The sequence below is a fragment of the Epinephelus moara genome, chromosome 3, assembly GCF_006386435.1.
Source record: "Epinephelus moara isolate mb chromosome 3, YSFRI_EMoa_1.0, whole genome shotgun sequence".
NCBI lineage: Eukaryota > Metazoa > Chordata > Actinopteri > Perciformes > Serranidae > Epinephelus > Epinephelus moara.
The window spans coordinates 7,934,095-7,950,176 of record NC_065508.1 but is presented as its reverse complement, the minus strand read 5'-3'; the positions used below and the strand labels follow the sequence as shown (position 1 = coordinate 7,950,176).

The 16,082-nt window shown below is 38.1% G+C and overlaps 1 protein-coding gene across 1 annotated transcript in view; it reads left to right on the top strand.

The window, feature by feature from the left end:
- The first annotated feature begins 1,510 nt into the window (after positions 1 to 1,510).
- Positions 1,511 to 16,082, top strand: part of dnah3 (dynein axonemal heavy chain 3) — a 46,994-nt gene continuing 32,422 nt past the window's right edge. The window contains exons 1-2 of the mRNA XM_050041106.1: positions 1,511 to 1,740; positions 6,059 to 6,150. The gene's annotated coding sequence lies outside the window, so the exon portion shown is untranslated. The remainder of the gene's footprint in view (positions 1,741 to 6,058; positions 6,151 to 16,082) is intronic.

Here is a 16,082-nt window from a genome sequence, read left to right as displayed (position 1 = left end):
CAGCTAACAACAGGAAACTGAGGCTACAATTCACACAGGCTCACCAAAACTGGACAATAGAAGATTGGAAAAACGTTGCCTGGTCTGATGAGTCTGGATTTCTGCTGCCACATTCAGATGGTAGGGTCAGAATTTGGTGTAAACAACATGAAAGCATGGATCCATCCTGCCTTGTATCAACGGTTCAGGCTGCTGGTGGTGGTGTAATGGTGTGGGGGAGATTTTCTTGGCACACTTTGGGCCCCTTAGTACCAACTGAGCATGGTTTAAACACCACAGCCTACCTGAGTATTGTTGCTGACCGTGTCCATCCCTTTATGACCACAGTGTACCCATCTTCTGATGGCTACTTCCAGCAGGATAACGCACCATGTCACAAAGCTCAAATCATCTCAAACTGGTTTCTTGAACATGACAATGAGTTCACTGTACTCCAATGGCCTCCACAGTCACCAGATCTCAATCCAATAGAGCACCTTTGGGATGTGGTGGAACGGGAGATTCTCATCATGGGTGTGCAGCCGACAAACCTGCAGCAACTGTGTGATGCTATCATGTTAATATGGACCAAAATCTCTGAGGAATGTTTCCAGCACCTTGTTGAATCTATGACACAAAGAATTAAGGCAGCTCTGAAGGCAAAAGGGGTCCAACCTAGTACTAGCAAGGTGTACCTAATAAAGTGGCCGGTGAGTATATATTATGGCTGTCAAATTTAATTAATCAGTTTAGATTAATTTTAAAGCATACAGCATATAATTAAATGGACACTGTTATGACTACATTTTGTTTAAGTGATGGGTATGTGTTCAATTAAGAAAATTAAAAGAAAAAAGTCTGATTTGGAAGATTTGGAAATAAAAATATTTATTGATTTGTTTGACACATTTTGGTATTTTTATCCAATGCTTTCATCATGTGCCACAATAATGTAGCCTTATGCTTTTAGTTTTGTTTGGGGGATTTTTCAAGCCAATATCAACTGTTTGTGATTAAATCAGCATCTGTTAAAATCAGCTATTGGGAGAAGTTTGCCTTTCTTGGTAAGGCTGAAGAAAAAGCTCATGGTTTGGGTTAAAATTAAAAGATTCCTGCCAGAAACTATTAGAAACTTCTCCTGTGTGCATCTTGATGCCACCTCTGTGAATTAGCCTCGTGTCACCAGGCTCTTTTATTCACTCTGAATTTTGTCTGGATTCTGGTTCCGGTCTAGGGAGCGGATGCGGTATTCACCAAATTCACCAAACTAAAAGTGTTCACCATAGTAAAACTTTAAATTCTGGCGTACCATCGATTTGGGGTGATGAGGGGTGTAAGAAAATCGATTAACTTAATGGCTTGGGGCTTTTCTTGTAAATTATATTCTTTAAATTAAAAGTTTCACCACATTTTTATTAGCTTGGTGCTTTTATTTTTACGGAAAGGCACATCCATCGAATTCCGGATCCTGTCTCTCTCTGTCTCACTCGCCCTGGTTCCGTTTCCTTACCAAAACGGCCACTAACGGCCCCAGACTACTGTGAATGGGTCCGTTTCATTAGCTCCGCCCCTGGCACGCGCACACCTGAGGGCCTGCCGTTACAGTGGTCACAGCTCAAAGCAGCGTCCATCTTTGAAGTAAACCCAGGTATGTGAGGGTTTTTAGGTGGTCAGCTAAGAAGACACGAGAACTGTGGAGTTACTTGAAGGCATATTCTCTCCTGGCAAATGCCAACCTGCCTCCTCTCCTCCCACCTGCCGGTAAGACATGTTTCAGTAATGCTAATTTTTTTGGAGTAATGCTAATGCTAATGCTAATGCTAATGCTTTAATATGCCTAACCGTTATGACAGTTTAATTTGAACGTGCACTTATAGGTCTACAAATTCCCCTTAAGCCAATTAGCCCATGTCATTAACCTAATGTTAGCTAATTCGTCATAGGCCACCGTGTTTTGAGTTTGATGCTTGTACTGAAAACGAACCTATAAAAATGGCGAAATGTATACAAAAATGTAGCCTACATGTCGAGTTGATGGATAGTTTAGGCCCAGCAGGGAAAGCAGGTGTGATTAATTCTGTTAATTAGGGAGAAATCCCTGTAATTGTTCACTGACGGCCATTAACGCTGTTGGATACACCTGTCATAAGTGTTTTTAAAGTGAATTTATTTGAGCAAATTTCAGAACAGTTAGGCCTAAGTGTTAAATATCTGGCAAAATATACAAATATACAGGAAAAGAAGTGTTTTCAAGGAGTAAAAGCAAAACCAGTGCCTAATAGAGTATCACTAGGGGTAAGATAAGTACAAGAGTTACTCAAAAATGAAATAAAAAATAATGGGACAACAGACTCCACCTGATAATCAATGTTATATTGATTAAAATATAGGCTAACAATGAGAAGTAGTATTGCCCATGATTGAGAAATGATACTGCACTACATTGACAAGTGACCATGATATTGATAAGTAATATTGCACATGAGACAAAATTGCACAAGATCTTGAAAAGTAGTAATGTAGGCTACATCATAGAAGTCAGGTAGAAAAGGGCTGAATCCAAATGTCCACCCTCTGGACTTGCGGACTAAAGTTGTAGGCCTACGTAGTCTGCTAGGCGAGAGACTGCAAGCAGCTGGTAGACAGCCCTCAAGAATGCTTTCCTCGTTGCTGTGGAAACTTTCAACTATCGCTGCTGTCATATTCATATATGTCATATAAGTTGATAAGTAGTGCCTACTCATCTGTCCCTGCAGATAACAAGATATAAATCCCATGTGTAGCCTTTTTCTTTGACTAAACAAAAATGTATTAATACATCTCTAACAGCCTACACATGTTCAAAAACAGAAATGTTTGTAAATAAGGACAGGACTATAACTTAATAAATTGGGCATTACTGACATTAGAAACCTTCTTTTGTTGTTTTTCAGCCAAGTTTTATCCTATCTCACTGCATAGCCTGTTAGGCCACAAAAATAAAATGCATTTTCAGTCCCTACAGCCTAAACTTATACATATCCCTGTATCATGATGTGGTTGAATATTATTTCTGGCCTTTGCAATTCAAGTAGCATTTTAATAAACCTAACTATCAATAACTATTGTGCACATTCATAAGTTGTTGTTTTTTTGGCTGCTGAAAAACCCCCCCACAACATCACGTCTGTATTGCAGTGAATTGTGGGTTGATAAATCAGTAAGGTCTGCTGAAGTCTGCACCCCAAGCGGACTCTCTGGAAGTCTGCTGAAAGTCCGCTTCAGGCCCCTTGTGGACTTGTTGAGTTGTGGATTTGGACAGCACTCAGAACTCCCGGACTTACTAAAAATGCGACGTGAGTCGGCAAGTGTGGTGAAGTGTGGACTTTTGGATTCAGCCAAGAAGGTCCTGTGGCATTCCATGGTGCTCCTCAGTGGTCTCAGTCTACAGCTGAATGTGCTCTGATATGACCACAGTGGCTTACAGGATGTGAGAGGCGTTGTCCTGAATACTGAGGAGTTTTCTCAGCATCCTCCTCTCTGACACCTCTGCTAAAGACTCCAGTACCACTCCCAGGACAGAACCAGCTTTCCTGATGAGCTTATGGAGTCTATTAGCATCAGCTGCTTTCACTCTGTTGCCCCTACACACTACAGTGTAGAAGATGATGCTGGCTACCACTAAGTGATAAAACATCTGCAACACAGTTCTGCAGACGTTGAAAGATCTGAGTCTCCTGAGAAAATACAGGTGGCTCTGTCCTTCTTATACACAGCATCATTGTTTTTTTTTCCTGGTCAGCTTATTGTCTATCATGTAATCATCCACAGTGTCCACCTCAGTCCCCTTGATGCTGACTGGGATCAGACAGGTCCTCTGCCTCCTAAAATCCACCACCAACTCCTTTGTGTTGTTCTCACAAGGTTGAGGAACTTAGCAGTCATGTGCATTTAAATGCCACTAGTGCATTTTCATGTCGAAGTTTAAAAAAAAACAACCTTTTGCTCCAAGCACTCCCACATATACACAACACACAGTTGACAATATACACACAAGCTTGCAGAGTGTTACCATACATCAGCGCCATCTTACCTGTCAAAGTATTGCACTTTCTACATGAGTGTCCTGTTTAGTTTATATCATAGAACTGAGACACAGGATATGGCCTTCTCTGGACAAAGGCCAACAGCTGCCAACGTGAAAACATTTCCTCATACTGTCTTTTAGGTAAAGAAAACATTTTTTGAAAAATGAAGGTCTTGCTTCGACATAAATTCTTACACTAATGGGTGTCCTACCATAAGAAAGGCGATCAGACTACATTTTTTTTCTCACCCACTGAATGTGGGTTAGTATATTAATGCTCGGATTGTGTTCCACTCTGTCATCTGGCGGCCTGCCAGGCCTATACAGTAAAATCCTGAGCCTGAATGGAGGATAAAAGCTGCAGCTGTGGAAGCAGCAGGCAGTCAGACAAAAGTAAATGGAGTCATTCTACAAATCAAGGCCAACTCGTTGGACTGCTGCAGTTGTAACCCAATTATTCCCAGGCCACATGTTCTCAAAGCAGGGGTGTCAGGGAGAGGGGGAAGCCCTCCTTCTCTCTCCTGCAGTCAGTCACCCCATAAAAACACAGAGGGGTAGAGAGGGAGGGTGGGAGGATAGAACGTAGGGAAAGTCACAAATGTTATTCCATATGACCTAAGTGTAAAGTCAGTTTCAAATGTTGTGGCTGTGGTTTAGTATATATTGTAGTATCGTGCTTATGGAAAGACAGATGGTTGACTTAAGATTGCGGTATGCAGGAGGAGTCCCCCTTGGGAAAAGCACACAACTGCAGATATGACAGTAAATTTTTAATATAGAGAGGTATTTAGAGAGATGTGATGGGTTAATGTTTTTCACTCTAGTATTTTTTATTGTAAGAATTTCAGAACATTAGTAACACACTCTTTATTAAAGGAACAGTGTGCAAGATTTAGGGGGATTTAGTGGCATCTATCAGTGTGGACTGCAGTTTGCAACCAGCTGACACGTCTCCCAGTTAGAAATCCTTCATTGTTTTTATCTGTGTTCAGGTTATTTCTGATCCAGATGCTCAGGAGGTTCTTACTTGGAGCTGAAATTTGAGCACAGGTCTCATTCTCTCCAAAACAAACGGATCTGGTGATTTGAAGTGGTAAAAACACTGAATAAAGCAGTGTCACTTTAAAAAACAAGTGTTTCTCTGGCGCTGCTCTTTGCGGAGGCACTCCCTACTGTGGTGGCCAACATGAATGGCCTGTGTAGATATTATATAGGTATTAGTGGCTCATTCTAAGGTAACAAAAACACAACAATGCCTTTTTTTTCAAGTGATTATACACTAAAGAAAACATTTATTATATTCCATACTCTGCTCATATATCCCCTTAAATTCTACATAGTGACCCTTAAGGACACTTATAAGGCAAGTCCATATAAAAGCATTGCGGCTGATGTAAAGTGTGTTGTGCAAAAGGGCAGCCCACTTAGCATGTGTAATTGTAATGAATACTAAGGTATTAAAAAGCACACCTGAAGAGGCAGTGCAGAAGAGAGCATGTCAGTAACCAAGTGAGGGAGATTGCAGGCTTCACATAGGCTTTGCAGAGGAGTAGAAGGATGTGGTTTGCACTACAGTGTATATATAGTGAGGAGTAATTAATGATGTGAGGGTGAGTAGTTTTTACAGGGGACCGTGCACAGTGTTGAGTTAACAGTCCTTACCAATTACACCCTGTTAAACCTCCCTCATCCTCTCCCGCTCTCTTCCTCATTTAAAACACTATAGCAAAAAAGAAACTTTTGAATAAAACAAGGAAATAATAATTATTAATAAGATTAATGGAGTTGGTGAAACTAAATTTGCCAGTCCTAATGACATAAGTTGTTCATTTGGCTCCCTCTGGTGGCCAATGTAGAGTATGATCTATTTCTAATATCCATTCCCTAGTGGGTCCATACCATAATCACAGAGCCTGTTTTAGATAGAAGCATATATGTAAAGTGGAGACATCCCTGTTAGTCTGATTAACAAGTACCAGTTCAACTCTAAATCTTTTTTTCTTCCTCTCGCAGGTCATTAAATTGCAGAGGGACATAAAGGAGGCACCATGGGAATCCACAATCCACATTGAATCCAAGGCAGGTAGAGGAGACCCATATGGCATGTAAGTTATGTTAATTTAAAGGGCACACATCCGACACAAAGCAGCAGGCAGGCAGGCAGAGGAGACTCATAAGGCAGGTAGTTAACATTTTAGTTAGCCTACAAGGAGCTGAGTTAAACTGTTAATTAATATCCAAGTAAACATTTAGAGTTAGGGGAACTAACTCTGCTGCAGTGCTATAAAATAGCACTATAATGACAGTTACACAGTAGATTGATTGTTAGTGTCTAAAGTGACCAATAGGACTGTTCTTAGGAGAAAATAAACAACTCATAAGCCGTAAGATTGAGGTCTGGTTAATGTTTAAGCCGCTAGATTAGGGGAAGACTGTGTTAATGGAAACAGCTTTTTATTTACCTTACAATTGAACTGGGACACTTTGAAAAGGCTTTTTAATATATGAAGATATTTAGAGCAGCCAGTTAAACTATGATAAAAGTATTTCACATTTTCCTATTATGTTATTTAAGAGATGTTTTCTGTGAATTTTTCATTTTTTAAACTTAATCAAAAATGTTTTATTGAAACAGTGCACATAAAAAATTACAACTTTGAAAGCTGGCTAATCCACATTAACTCTCTGCATAGTCAGCATCCTGGTTTGAACATGAGACTGTTTTGTGTTAGCTGTTTAACAGGGTCAGCATTGTTTGCATCCTGGCAGTGAATCATATTTTAGCTTGTCCAGTGAGCTTTGAAAGATTTTTTTAAGCCAAAGGTTTGAACAATTTGTCCAAAGGAATTGAGGGCCATGCAATTGTTCCACTAAAGATTCAAATAAGGAAAATACAGTTTTCAAGGTCTGTCATGACGGCAACCTTTTGTTGCATGTTGGTGCCACCTTGTGGTCATGATAGAACAGAAAAACTCTTTCAATTGATTAATGTGGTTATGGCCTTTGGCTCCATCATGTGGTCAGTGATCATCACTACACTTGAAAGTCACACATCAATCTCTCAGAGAGTGACGTTTTGCAGAACTACCAGATGTTCCAGACACTGTATCCCATGAGATTTCATTGTTAAGTCACTGACCAGCTACTGTACTAGTGACAAACCATAGTACATGTTAACAAAGCACTTCCTGTTCCTAGTTGTAGGTAAGCTTAAAACAGTGTTGTCTGCTTATATTCCCTCTTTATATTTGACCTTGGTTTGTATGTTCAGGTCAGTTCACAGTACTGAAGTGGACCTTTTATCAGAGCTCTTGATGAATTGTGTTGATGACGGTGATGCTTTCACTGCTGTAAAAACATTTCGATATACATTACATCTGGACAAGATGTGATAAGACTTTATTGTTCACCCAGGAAGGAAAATACAGCGTTAACATGGATGACCTTTTCCCTTAATCATAAGACAATGAAAATTCATCCTGTTTAGAAACTCTAATAATAATAATACATAATCTAAATTAAGGTTTTTTTTGCTCCCTTTTAAAACTGTTGGATTCAAATTTATACCTGCGATTCTCTGCATTAAAATGTGGATATCTTCTTTCTGCCTGTAAAAGACTGAGCTGTGAATGTGTCACTGACAGGCTGATGTTTGCTATTCTTGTTTGTTTAGTGAGACGAAAATAAAGGAAGCAGTCGTCTGTCATCTAAGCCTTGCCAGTGAACAGTTTCACAAACACCTTCTCCTTCTAGTTTTGGTTTGTTTTTCTCAGTCTGCTATTTATAGAGTATACAGTTTACGATTGATTCAAGAAAGGAGGTGCTAAGAGAAGTAGTCTCTCTCTCAATTTTCAATTCAGTTCAACAAGCTGTACGGCATGACATTTCACATGTGTTGCCAAAGTACAATTACAATTTAAGACAGTGAGTTCAGAAATGATTAACAAAAATATATTAATACAAAATCATTGACATAAATTTTAAAGAAAAAAAACCCTCATCAAATTACGGAGTAAATAAAAAGGCAGAGAACTATATGTTGTGGCGTCGGTTGTCTTTCAGGCTGTGACATGCACTGACATATCTTGCTGCATCTACTGTATGGCGCTGAAATTATTTTCTCCAAATGGATGTTTAGTCTGGTTTAGTCAGCTTAGTGAAACGACTTAGGCAACATCTTTTCAAGGTATGAGTCGATGCAACTCTGTCAAACATGCCATTAGGTCTAATTAACTGTTCAAACTAGACAGATTTGCATATTTGATTTGTTTCACACAAGAAATTTGGTTCACCTCTGTTGTAAACACAGATTGACATAACTGATTAGAGTACATACAGAGCAGCATATCTTAGGCCTGTATCACAGAGCAAGATTTATGGGTTAGCTATCAGTTTGTTTAACTCAGGTTTTATGGTGTCCTAAACCTGGACCACAAGGTAACTCATGCTGCATGGATAATCTGCAATCAAGACATGTCAACAGCCTGAACACTGACCAGTCACTAAAAATACAGAGTCTGTCAGGTCAAGGGTCACAGGAGCTAGCAGAACGATATTAAAGCTGAAGGTGAATGTCTGCATCTCAGTCTAAAAAAACAAACAAAAAACAATTTAACAATATTTATGAATTTTCCCTTATTGTCTGTCTCCTGGTCTAACAGTCTGCAGCTCTGTATTGTTTCATATTAACAAAGCCATGGCACTTGTCAGTGACCCAGTCAAATCTGAATTTGATCAAATTCTCAAATAATTATCCCCCACCCTGAAACCACATATTGGATATCTGTCACATTACAGAAGCTGAAAACACACTAATATAACATTTCACTTCATAATCCAGATGTCACCCATCAGCTTCATTTAAAAAAACTAATGTCCAGTGTCAAAAAAAAGACTCTCCACTTGTGGAAACTGTAAAGCATCGTCTTATTCTCCCCCTTTTGACCCTGGTTTGAAAAAACTGAATATATTTGTAACATATCAATATATGTTTATTTAAAAGAAAATTGTAAAATTATTACAAACAATGTAAAAATATCCTACTGTTATTCACAATTACAAAGCACCTCATGAAAAGTAAAGCCTGAACAATAAAAGCACTTACATACAGTATGAATGCTTAAAAAACAACATAATTTTTTACTGTGAAAACATCGTGTGATATAGACGTGGTGGCATATGGTTTGAAAATTAGAATTATTTTTATCTTAAATGTAAGATAAAAAGTCTTCAGCAAGCTGAAATTTATGGTTTAGGATAGGGCAGGCACATGATTGATGTTTTAAAATATATAGTATCATATCAATAAACTATGTTTATTTAAAAAACGTAACACTGCCACGCAGTTACAAAGCAGGTCTTTGAAAATAACACAATTTGAAAGTGAGTGCATGAAAGGATTCAGAACAAACTTAACACTTTAAATGGTAGTTCAGAAATGAAGTAGAAATTAGAAGTACTGTTTGTAGTGACAACAGTCTACTCTCTAATAAACTGTGGATATGTTAATTAGTATGCCAATCACATGGCTCCTTACTACTGTAGGTCAGCTAACTTAAATCATACTGTAAATTTTTACGTACAGCAAAGTGAAAAACATGGATTTTACTGTACAAGTTGTTTTTTTCATGATTGTTAAAAATACTGAACAGAATGAGCCCAGACAATGGCATCACCACGTCTCCATGTGAAAATTATTTTCTCTTATTTGTTAAAGATACAAGGTCAATGACTTCTCATTCATTTTTAGGTGAAGACCTTACGGAGGAGGAGAAAATTCAGTTGAATTTTTATCCTAGTTGGATCTGGTTTTCCTGGTATTCTTCTGCACTCTAACATCTGAGTAGACAACTTCATCCTCACTGTTACCTGAAAGAAGCAGGTAGTCCATCACATTGAACAGTGTTATAGGATCTTATTGTTGTGCTTAATTATGTACAGAAATGTTAAATATTCATTTTGGCCAATGTATGCTAAAAGGTCAGCGTAGTTCCCATGGTGACAGAAGGAAGATTAAGTGTCTGTCCACATTAGCTAGGTTAAATTTATAAACGCAACCTTTGCTTTTAGTTTCTGCCCTCTGGACAGACTTAAACTGCATTTTCTTCCCCAAAAATGAGCAAAACACTTTACAGGGTAAACAGAGCATTTGCAAAACAATGACCTAAGGCCTTGTCCACACAAATGGATATTTTTAAATGTACATTTTTCCCTTCCGTTGAAGAAAAAAATTCTGTCCACACGACCTTTGTTTTACAAAATATCTTCATCCACACTAGAGCGCAAAATTGCCTCAAAAGGCTCACTATGCCAGTAGGTGGTGATAAAATCAAAAATCAAATACCAGAAAGGATGATTCTGAGCATGTGTAGTGACCCACAGTGTGGGTTAGGGACTGTGTGGCAGTTAAGATAAACTTTAGGCACCTTTAACTTTCTCTGTAATCCTTCATCTGAAATACCAATATAGTCAAATACACAGCAGGGCTGTTGTCACTAACCTGGTTTTATGTTGATTTCGTCAGATGACATCACAACTATAGAAAAAAAAAAAAAGGATTTTATCACCACAGCACAGCAACTTGGGAGTTACTGCTGATTAACATGTTGTGTTTATTGACCTTGACTAAATAACTATTTGATAATGGTTCAGTTGTCTGACAACAGAAACAGAAAAATTTGTAAATGGGAGCAAAAATATTTTGTGAATTACAGTAAAACAGTGTAGGTGACGAGAGGAGGGCACTGACAGAAAGTTTAATAAGCTGTCCCTCGGCTGCTGCCACGACCATGAAATAATGATTTGGTCTATCCCACTTGTTACCAAGTATTGACTGTGATGCACAGTTTTGTTTTCCCCAACTGAACAGAGGGCAAAGACATGATTTAGCCATTTTCATGTTAATCAGGGGCTTTAGCGTGGACAGAGGTCGCTACCAAAATGACCTGGAAATGCCAGTGTGGCCCGCAATGGTTTTATATAAATGTTTTCAAATTTAGGCTGCTGAATGTAGATGGAAAAAAGGGATAACATCTTTGTCTTACCTGTATGATCAGTGGTAGATCTTTTCTGATGAAAATGTTTGATTCCAAGCAACAGAGCCAGAAGGAGAGTGGTAATACTCGCTGTTATAGCCACAGTGACAACAAGGAAGCAGGAAATGGGATCTAGGAAACAAAAATAAATATCAACCTAAATTAGATATTAAGATCATATAGATATTAAACTTAATCTTGTCCAATCCTGTCTCACATCTGACAAGATCTATTTGCCATTGTGTAGTAACAAAACAAAAGAATGTCAAACCATTAATAAACAAAAAAATTGCAGGGAGGATGTTTTATCAGTCAAAGGAATAAAATGAATAAAATCTTGAAATGCACTACCTTTACAACTTGTGAGGTGGATGACTGTCACTTCATTGCTAACATTGTTTAGAGCCTTGCACATCAAGATTCCAGTCAGCTGACCGTGTAAGCTGATGCTAACATTTGAAACAACCGTTTCATCTCTGGTCTGCAGCAGTAAGACACAGTCCAAGGTCAAAATGATCTCTACTCCATCCCCCTCAAAGGAGCAGCTGACCTTCATTTGGTCTGGTGACAAACACGTCTGAGACACAGCTGGCTTTGATACTGGAGCTGGAAGACAAATATAGAGTAACGTACCACTTGTACTATGCAATTAGGCAAGTGGTAATTGATGTGTATATATGTAACTTATTAAAATGTATGTAAACATAGATTTATATAATGTAAATCATTTAAAAATGTAGGATTGTGCGATATATTGTATGCCGTATTGAATATACCTACATTATTCTATATGGGTAGACTTTAATATCAGGAACACCTCAGGGTAATAAAACAAAGCAACTCCAGCCTCTATGACTAAACTAGTTTTAGCTAACATTGTAATCATAATGAAGGTAGGAGTTACTGCAGGTCAGTTCTATTGAACTAATAGACTGACAAGTGAATGCACATCCATATATTTAAAAACACTTAAGTCTTGAGCTTTTAATGAATGTATATTATTACCTGTTTTTGTTTTATGCAATTACTTAAAGTTATATAACATTTTAAAGTAATAATCTTAATTTAAAAGACAGTTGCAACAGCATTGTGTCATCACAGGTATTTCTAAGATTTAGATTAATAGTTAATAGTTATATAATTTAAAACGTCAGTTTTTTAAAATACTTTTTTGTCTATATTTGTATTGACCATGTTTTCTACTTCAGAAAAGCATTCCCAAAATTCTTAAGTTTTAAATTTGTATCCTACCTTGTACTTCTAGAAGGATGTTGACCTTGTACATCAGTTTACTACCAGAGAACATTTCCAACAGATAATATCCAGAGTGTCTCTTCTTTGCTTTGTCCATCTTCAATATTGTATCATTGACGATTACAGAGTGACTAAAATATTCCTCATCTTGAGCCACGACCTTGTTATTGCTGATGTTTAAAATAGTATAATTCTTATCCCTTTTCAAGATTATCTTAGATGCATTCGAAGGCAGGTGAAAGGTCACCGGCTCCCAAAGTGCTCCAACACACAGCTGAACTGCAGTAGATTTAGATAAATGGCATTCCATGGGCCCTAGTAGAAACAATACAAACAAACCATTAATGCAAAAAAAATACATACCTGACAATTTATATGTATTTTATTGCATGTATATATAATTCACATCCGTTTCCTGTGCGGTAGACCAGCAAATTCTCAAAGTTATAGATTTACTGCGAGTATGTTTTTATATATGGGGCGGCTGCGGAAGATCGGAGGCTCCTCCAGTCTGCATGTTAAAGTATCCTTGGGCAAGATGCACAAATCGAGTGCATGTGAATGTTAAACTAAGTAGCAGGTGGCACATTGTATGGCAGCATTGGCCAACAGTTTACGAATGTGTATGTGAACGGGTGAATGTGGCATGTAGTGTGAAAGCGCTTTGAGTGGTTCGAAGACTAGAAAGGTGCTGTACAAATGCATGTCCATTTACCATCCATATATTGTAATTTTCATCAATGTTGATAATTTATCATGTAGCTACGGGAATAATTTAAATACTTGATGAGGTATCAGTCATGTGTAAACTGACAGAATAACTTATCGAAAGCCATAATGTAATTCAAAGACTTTTTAAAATTACTTAAAGAATTGCATCAGTAAATCTTGATTGTAATCAACAAGCCACTCAACAGACAATATAAACTACAGTTACCTTGAAGTTTACCTTTTGTCAGAGCTGTTGGCACCAGAGCTGTGACGATCAGGTAGATGGAAATCATTTTTTCTGTTGTACACAATCAAATAATATATAAATATAAAACAGTCAACAAACTGAAAGATGTTCTGTTTTATGTCTTTTAGTTTAAATTAAATACACTTAACATTATAATTACACATAGTATCTATATTGTCTAAACATAATGTGTGAAATTTAAAAAAAAACAAAACATGTAATGAGTAAAAAACAAATTTAAATAAAAAAAAGATACCCATTTTCAGCCATACACTCCTGTCACTCACCTCTTATACAATAAGATGTCTCCCTTGTGGCTCATCAACTGAACTGTGTGCACTGAGACTGTTTCTTTCTGGTCTTCTTGTTTTGGTGTGTGGAGAGAATTGCGGAAGAGGTTACTTACACTCAGCAAAGTGCTACTGAAACACTTAGCTGCTTTTCCCCCACTTGCACTCTTTAATTGTAGTTTAATTACAAAATAACTGACCTGGTAACATACAGATAAACACAGATGACATAAATAACATTTCAAACTTTAACTATTAAACAATGAGGGTATTTGGTGCAGGATGTGTGTCTTCTGCTGTCTTTAATTTCACATTTCCGAATTATACATGTGAGCTGTTATGCGGATGGCACTTTGACTTCCTGATTGATATTGTAAATGTATTGACAACTTATTACTTAAAAATTATAGCAAAAGAGATTATCTTAAGTGATCATATTGTTGGAAATGGGAAGTGAGTAGTGGTATGTTTTATAGTCACGTTTTAGTTGCCAGGAAGTCCTAATATATTTTTACCTTTAAAATATAAGTTTATCAGTCAAGACTCAAATCACACAGTCTGGTGGCAAAGATGTCATACAGTGAACATGAAGACACAGTGGGGAAAAATGAAAAGTAACATGGTGGCTGTGGTCATCAGTCCTAGCTTTGAGGGATAAGAAAGCAGAATGTGACTCTTCCTGTCCGCATGTGCAAAATGGCAGCCACTCTGTCTCCTCAGTGAGATCATTTGGGTTATTTTAGCTTTTTTCTTCCATTTTAACCTCGGGTTTTAAATCTGATCTTAATTGCCTTTATTGTTTTACGTTTGTTTAATCAATCTCACTTAGATCAAGCCAATTTGTGACCTATTGAATGCAGTGTTTTAACTGCAGAATTGGACTTGATTGTCCCATGCCTGGATGTCAACACAGCCCAGGCTGCAGCCCATTGGGCCAAACTTGGAGCCCAAGTCCCTGGTTAGGTTCATTCCTAGTCACAAGGAGCCCTGGACTGCTGTCCCTAAGGGTAAGCTCGGTGGAAAGCTCCAGGCCCTCCAGCTGACTAACACATTCTCCATGCTGGATGAGCAGGACCAGTCTGTGTGCAGGTCACTCCTTGCCCCATAAAAGCCTGTCCTGCAGGGAGCACCTCTGCTGGGAAAGATGTCACCAAGTTGCTGCAGCAGTCTGTGGCGACAACAATCCATCCTAGGCTTATGAATGTGGCGTTCACTGCAGACGCTAAGCCCAGCAGAGCCCAGCAGAGCCCAGCCCACACTCCCTTGGTTGAGTCGGCAATGGCTGAGTTGTGAGACCTGTGCTCTTAGACAACTATGTTGACAGGCAGGATGTAAATGGGGGAAGGGTAGGCTTTAGGTTTTACTTAACAAACTGAAAGGCTGTCTGCCAAATTATCAGCAATCTGTTTAAGCTGCAAGAGCTGCAAGAGAAATTCCCACAGTCCCAAAGCGCTGTTCCACACAATGAATACAGTTCTCAACCGTGCTGTCTGTCCTCTGCCAACCATAGCCATTTATGAGGACTTTTTAAACGATTTCTCTACAAAAATGAATCACATACAATCTAAAATTGCACCACCAGTTCTCTCTTCATGGACCTTTACCATCAAGAGATTTGACCTAAGGGTGAGTCATTAAAACATGTTATGTTTCAAAGGTATTATTCACGCCTTGATAACATCATAAAACAATTCCTAAAAAGAAAAAAAAAAACTGTTAACATCTAATGTTTCAATACTTTTCCTTCCATTTTTTACTCCAGTCTCTATATGGTTCCTCAATCCATGTTTAGAAACCTGTTAGGTTTTTATTATTCACCTAACTAGGTTGCGAGCATATATTAAAGCTTTGTGAGGATGAGAGATTATACATTTTTGTAAAGGATACTAGAAAGAAATGAGTACTTTGTGTCTCAACATGTAACCAGGTGGTATTGATTGCCAAACCATATAGTGTACATCACTCACAATAGTTTGCATTACAAGTGTTTGTTAGTGGTAACTGAAAGGAAATAACACCTTAGAATCAGCCCATGCAGAAGGGTCTGTGAGAAACCACAACTTTTTCCATTCTCTGTCTCTGCTTCGGCCACAGTTCCAACCAGTGTGTTTATATGTTTAATTGCAAAGGAGGACTAAAAGATCAAAGGTAGATAGAGGGCATGCAGTTGCAGTACAATACCACAGTGAAGGCAAAACAAGCTGTTGTATTTTTAGCTATGAGTTGTTGCTCAGTGCGTTTCTGAATTTATCAAAGTATGCAAAGAGATTGTTTCACCAAAGAGGATGGGTCGTATGTCCGGGCTCACTTCATCTCTAGTGTAAACATTAAGACAAAATGTGAACAAATCCTCAAAGTTAGTTAGAATTTTGCTGTCACCATATCTGAGTGTGTAAATGAGTCATTAGTGCATGTGGTCGTTACGGTGTAAGAGCTGAAACTGAAAAAAGTTTTCCTTTGAGCATTCAAGTTGGTGCAAAGTTCACATGTAGCCCATGTGG